We start from the raw sequence: 6,526 nt of genomic DNA on the forward strand, positions 1-6,526 counted from the left end.
GACTCACGGAACGGGGGATCCCTGGGTGGCGCAGCGGTTTGGCGCCTGCCTTTGGCCCAGGGCGCGATCCTGGAGGCCCGGGATCGGAATCCCACGTCGGGCTCCTGGTGCATGGAGCCTGCTTCTCCCTCTGCCTGTGTCTCTGCCTCTCTCTCTCTCTCTCTCTCTGTATGACTATCAAAAATAAATAATTAAAAAAAAAAAAAAAGACTGACGGAACGGAAAAAGAAATTATAGAAGGGATTTCTGAAGGAGATTTTTGAGATTTGTTTTTGGTTTTCTTTTCTTTTTTTTTTTTTGTGGATTTTACTTATGTATTCATGGGAGAGAGAGAGAGAGAGACAGAGAGAGAAAGAGAGAGACAGAGACAGACAAAGAGAGACAGAGACAGACAGAGAGATAGAGAGAGACAGAGAGAGAGAGAGAGAGAGAGAAAGGAAGAGAGACAGACAGAGAGAAGGGGAGAGAGACACAGAGAGAGACAGGCAGAGAAAAGAGAGGCAGAGAGATAAAGAGAGACAGACAGAGAGAGACAGAGAGATAAAGAGAGACAGAGACGGAGAAAGCGAGACAGAGACAGAGAAAGAGAGAGAGACAGGGAGAGAGAGAGACAGGGAGAGAGAGAGAGAGAGAGAGAGAGAGAGAGAGAGAGAGAGAGAGAGACACAGGCAGGGGAAGAAGTAGGCTCCACTGGGGAGCCCGATGCGGGTCTGGATCCCAGGACCCCTGGGATCAGGCCCTGAGCCAAAGGCAGACCTTCCACCACCGCTGAGCCACCCAAGGCGTCCCAGAAGCAGACTCTTTGAAATAATTGTAGGCGTGGTCAGGACGGACTGAGATTGGGAGAAGTGGGTTTTACTAGTATACTGGTGTACAACTGAGATTTGGCTCTTCTCTCTGCTAAAATGACGAGATTCTCTTGCATTGGTAGTCTACTCTTGATAAGAGTGTGAACAGAGAAGAAAAGACAAAGACAATGTGCTTTTTTGTTTGTTTGTTTGTTTGTTTGGCTTGGCTTGGTTTGGTTTGGTTTGGTTTGGTTGGGGTTTTTTTGTTTGTTTGTTTTTGGGTGTGTGTGTGTGTGTGTGTGTGTGTGTGTGTGTGTGTGTTTCTCCCTTTACCTGCCCAGAACAGCAAGGTTTTTAGATTCCTTTTTTTTTTTTTTTTTTTTTTTTTTTGGTGGTTGTTGTTGTTGTTTAACTTTTTCTGTTATTTACTTATTTATTTTATTTTTTGGATTCGTTTTTATCCGGTCTTCCCCTACGTAAGAGTGAACACTTCTCCACGTTAAAGGAGCTTCATTTTGGGGGACAACTCTAAGAGCACCTGTAGAATCTCCTAGGGGCCACCTTGGCGAAAGAGACAATGAAGATTTCCGTTTTGTTATGATCCGTGATCCTTTGTAGGCATGTGCCTTGAAAACTTCTGAGATGTTTTTGGTTGGCTGGTTGGCTGCCTGGCTGTCTGTCTACTGGTTCCTTCATCCGTTCGTGGATTCTCAGCGGATCCCAGAATGCCAAACCCTAAATAGAGTCTCTTGACTACTATAGGTCGTTTACCTGTTATGGGAAGGACCGTGAGAAGCACTGTCAGACAAAGAATCATAAGCCCTCTTAGATTATATTGCGTGGGTGAATGCTGCCGGTGTTCCAAACACGAAATGAAATTCCTAAACTTGTAACGTGTCCTGGTAGAGTGCCATCACTCCACATTCGAACTGGTTAAATGCTCTGCGTGCGTGCCTGCGTGTGTTGTGTGTGAGTGTGTGTGTGTGTGTGTATGTGTGTGTGTGTGACAGAAACTGGTCGGATTTTCCTCTCGACTGCATTATAATGAATTCTCATCGGGTCTTTAGGCACGTCCGTCCGTGGGTGACCTCCCTGTCACGTGCAGGTGTTGTTCGGAAGGTCTTGCAACGATACGGTCCGCCTTTCAGAAGATTCGCGGAAAGCACTCTGGACGGATCCCGGTGTCTGGTCATCCTGAGATCGTCCAACTACATACAGTAGGAGTTGCCGGAACTAATGAAAAAGCTGCATGGAAGCCGAACAGAAAGGAACAACGTGGAACTGAATGAGTTCCACGAAACCCTGAACAGAGTTCAGAAACTCTCAGTGAGTCATCTTCCTTTTTTTTTTTTTGGCGATTGTTAAATCCTCTTCAGAAGGTCGGTGGGAATCCGTTCTCATTGTAACCAGACGCCGTTGGAAGGATCCCCTGTATCACCAAGGCCTTCCCTGAGTAGAATGGCGTCTGTTTCTCTTTCTTTCGACCTCCCCCAGTCCCCACGCCGCCCTCCCCTCCTCCCTCCCCTCCCCCCTCCCCTCCCCTCCCCTCTCCCCCCCCCGCCCCCCCCCCCTCCGGGGTCCATTTGTCAAAGTGATCTCTACTCCCAAGGTAGGGCTCGCACTCAGGACCTGGAGGTCAAGAGCCGTGCTCTCTACTGACCGAGCGGGCCACGGGCCCCTGGAATCGCATCCTAAGACTCAGATAGGATCAGACAGCCTGGAGACACTCAGATCCACTTCTCCTCGGGGAGCCAGCCGAGCCCCTCGGAAACCCTGAGCCTGATACCTTCCTTCCAGAGGTCGCCACGGCCTCACTGGGCGAGTCAAGAGTGCCACCTCCTGGCGGACGAAACCGAGAGTCAGCTGCTTAACCTCAGCGAGCCTCCCAGGTTGCCCCTCCAAGGTGCTTGGAAATGCTGAGGCTCAACAACACCGGAACCACAACAACCGGAAGAACAGAAAAGAAGAGCCAAAGGGATGCTGAAGTTCTTCCTTCTGGCCTTGCCTTTACAGGCGTGTGCCGTCTGCGACCACGCCTGTCTCCGAGGACAGGAAGAAAAGAGTCCAGATGGCTGAACCGGGGTTCTGCACTCTGCGGACCACAGGAACCCCCTCCAGCCTGACCCAGGAACTCCCTTACTCTGAGCCAGGGACAGGGGGTCTTGTTTTGTGTTTCGGTTGTGGTCCAAAAGACAGGCGTCACCTACGGTGGAACCTTGTAACCCTTTCTAAGCCTAGAGTCGCTCAGCGGCATTACATACCTTCACACATCCTCCTCGCCAAGTTATCTGTCCATTCCATTTTTTAACTCTCTTTTTTTTAATTTTTAAAATTTTATTTATTTATTTATCTATTTATTTATCTATTTATTTATTTATTCATTCATTTATTATTCATTCATTCATTCATTCATTCATTATTTTTAAGGATTTTTTTTTTAGTCAGGGAGAGAGAGAGAGAGAGAGAGAGAGAGAGAGGCAGAGAGAGAGAGAGAGAGGCAGAGAGGCAGAGACACAGACAGAGGGAGAAGCAGGCTCCATGCAGGGAGCCCGATGTGGGACTGGATCCCGGGTCTCCAGGATCACACCACAGGCTGCAGGCGGCGCCAAACCGCTGCGCCACCCAGGGATCCCTTAAGTTTAATTTCTTAAACTGTATTGATCGGGCATGGGATCTCTGCCTCTCTCTCTCTCTCTCTCTCTCTCTCTCTCTCTCTCTCTCTCGAATAAATAAATAAATACATACATACATACATACATACATAAAATCTTTAACAAATAAATGAATAAATAAACTGTATTTATTCAAGGGAGACACACAGAAGGAGGCCGGGAGGCAGGCAGAGGGAGAAGCAGGCTCCACGCGGGGAGCCCGGTGCGGTGCTGGATCCCCAAAACGCTGTGATGATGCCGGGAGCCGAGTGGAAGGCAGCCGCTCAAACGCGGGTATGCCACCCGGGCACACCTCGTCCGCACCTCTTCCTTCCCACCGCCACCCACGGTCTTGCGCGTTCGTTCATCTGGTTCCCACACACAGGACCTCGTGCTCCAGGTCTATCCCTAGACACACCCTAGGATCCCCAACTAGGGAATAGGTTCAGATGGGACCGATGCTCATGGGACCGTGCTCCTGTTTGAGGACTGTCCTCGGTTGCTGTAGCGGTGGCGGCGAGACGAAGGGTCTCTCTCCACACACCGCACAGGGTGTCGCGTCACGTCGTGGGGAGATGACGCGGGAAGGACGGGTTTCGGTTGGCGGACATTTCTACATCCCATCTGGGAACCGCTCCCACCCCCCCCCCCCACCCTCCGGTGTCCCGGATCTGTAGGAGTGAGGGCAGCAGGAAGCCTCCCATGGATGATATTTGCAAGTGCGCCCTTGCCTGGGGCCGGAGCCTGGGCCGGAACCGGAACCGGACATGGAACCGGTGCAGCCTGGGTGGTTCGGAAGGCAGGCGCCTGCGGGACCGACCGGTGGCCAGCGTGTGGGGGTGGGCGCGTGGGCGGGTGGGGGGCATGCCCCGAGTGGGGCAGATGTCCCCATCCCAAGGAGGCGGAGGAGGAAAGCCACCCCAAGGCCCCTCTTTGGCGCCCCGTCCTGCCGTCCTGTGTCAGGAAACGCTACTGACCCCGGGCGGATCCGGACCAGGCTGCGACCCAGCTGCCCTGCGATCCCACATTCCTCACACCTGGACTCACCGGTGTGGCGCCTGCCTTTCCGGCTCTGCCTGCCTGCCTGCCTGCCTGCCTGCCTAACTATCTCTGCATCCAACTGGCGACTTTCAGTCCGTGAGGTTGGGGGCTTCGACTCTCTGGGTCTTGGCTAGAACCCAAACAGAGAAAGACGTTTGCCATACGATAGGTAGATACCACTTTCAATTAAGCGTCTGTGAAATGATTATGGAGGAAGGAAATTCTCGGCCTTGAACGTTTCTGGGCCCTGCTCCAGTGGCTTTCACACTGACCCAGGGCCAAACGGCTCACAGAAAACTCAGCACTAGTTGGGCTCTATTTCCGTGCCACTGAATGCACGTTGCCTGTCTGCCTCCCCTGAAAAGTCAAGCAACGGGGACGCCTGGGTAGCTCCGTGTTCAGCATCTGCCTTGGGGTCAGGTCATCATCCTGGGGTCCTGGGGCCCCGGCTCCCACTTGGGGCTCCCCGCGGGGAGCCTGCTTCTCTCTGCAGTCTGTCAATGCCTGTCTCTGTGTGTCTCTCATGGATAAATAAAGAACACCTCTAAAACAGGAAAGAATGAATGATTCATTAAAAGGACTGACTGACTGACTGACTGACTGAACTGATCGGCTGACCGACTGACCGGCTGAATGAATGTATACATAAGCAAGCCAGGAAGCAAGCAAGCAAGCAAGCAAGCAAGCAAATGAACAAATGAAATCGATGAAGGGGTGCGTGACTGCTGGCTGGCACTGTCGGGGGAGTGTGGGACTCTATATTTCTCGGTTGCGAGGATGAGCCCTAACCTGGGTGTAAACATCGCATACACCTAAAATCTTCTGGAAAAAAAAAAATTAAAAGAAAAAAAGAAAAAGAAAAAGGTGGGCAGCCCGGGTGGCTCGGCGGTTGAGCGCCGCCTTCAGCCCGGGGCCTGATCCTGGAGGCCCGGCATCAGAGTCCCACGTCGGGTTCCAAGCATGGAGCCTGCTTCTCCCTCTGCCTGTGTGTCCGACTCTCTCACTCACTGTGTCTCAGGAGAAAATAAACAGAATCTTTACAAAAAGGAAAAAAAAAAAAAGTTGTGTTGTTTTGTTTTGTTTTGTTTTGTTTTGTTTTGTTTCGATCGGATCGATCGATCACTAAAAGGCAACCTGCCAAAACTGACGATGAGAAAACGGAAGAAAACCTTCCTGGTTCCCACAGAGTTCAAGCCCTACAGCCTTGCCCGTACCAAGATCAGAGAATAAACTGTCCACTCTCTACGGCGTCCCTCCTCCCGAGGACGCCCCAGCTCCTTATGGAGCATGCACACGCACGTGCACGCGCACGCAGAAAAGCGGGGCGAACCGAACCAGACCCTAGAGAACCCTGCAGCGAAGGTTGAGCACACGAGACACACACACACACACACACACACACACACACACGCACACACACACAGGAAACTCTGGCAGGCTACCCCTGGGCTGCTTAGGGGGCCTATACTTACTTGCAAGTGCTCACTGACCTGGGACACGTGGAAGGGGAACCTGAGGCTCAGATGGCCCAAACCGGGTGAATGGGGTGCTTTGCTCATGCCTGAATGCTATGCTCTCCGCGATTAGAGAAAGCTGGCAATGAGGCCAGCCCAGGGACCAGAACCTAACCTAAAAATCCCTCTGGCTCCATCAGTAATGTCCCGACTGTTGGTGAGGAACCAGTGCTCGGCTGGCTCGGGGAGACAGACGCTCTGGTCTTCTTCGGGTTGGGTTGTTGCTGCGGCTTTGGGTATCTTTGCAGGAAACCGGCCTCTTCTCTTTCGAAATGGAAACCAAAGGATGGATGGGGTCCGGACGCGGTCACGCTCGCTGGCCACTGGAGTTGTTGTCACCCAGCCAGCGGGGAGATCAGAACATCGGGTCTTTCGTGACCTCTCCACAGATAGGAGTGAGACCAAGGCTATATACTTTGTTGGCATCTCGTCTGTGTCTACGTGTCCCTATGGGTTCTACGAGGGAGAGGTTTCCTCTACCTCCGGATGCTATATTGCTGACATCCCTTTGTAAAGGAACTGTAGCTTAGGA

The sequence above is a fragment of the Vulpes vulpes genome, unplaced genomic scaffold (genome assembly GCF_048418805.1).
Source record: "Vulpes vulpes isolate BD-2025 unplaced genomic scaffold, VulVul3 u000000705, whole genome shotgun sequence".
In the NCBI taxonomy this organism is placed as follows: Eukaryota; Metazoa; Chordata; class Mammalia; order Carnivora; family Canidae; genus Vulpes; species Vulpes vulpes.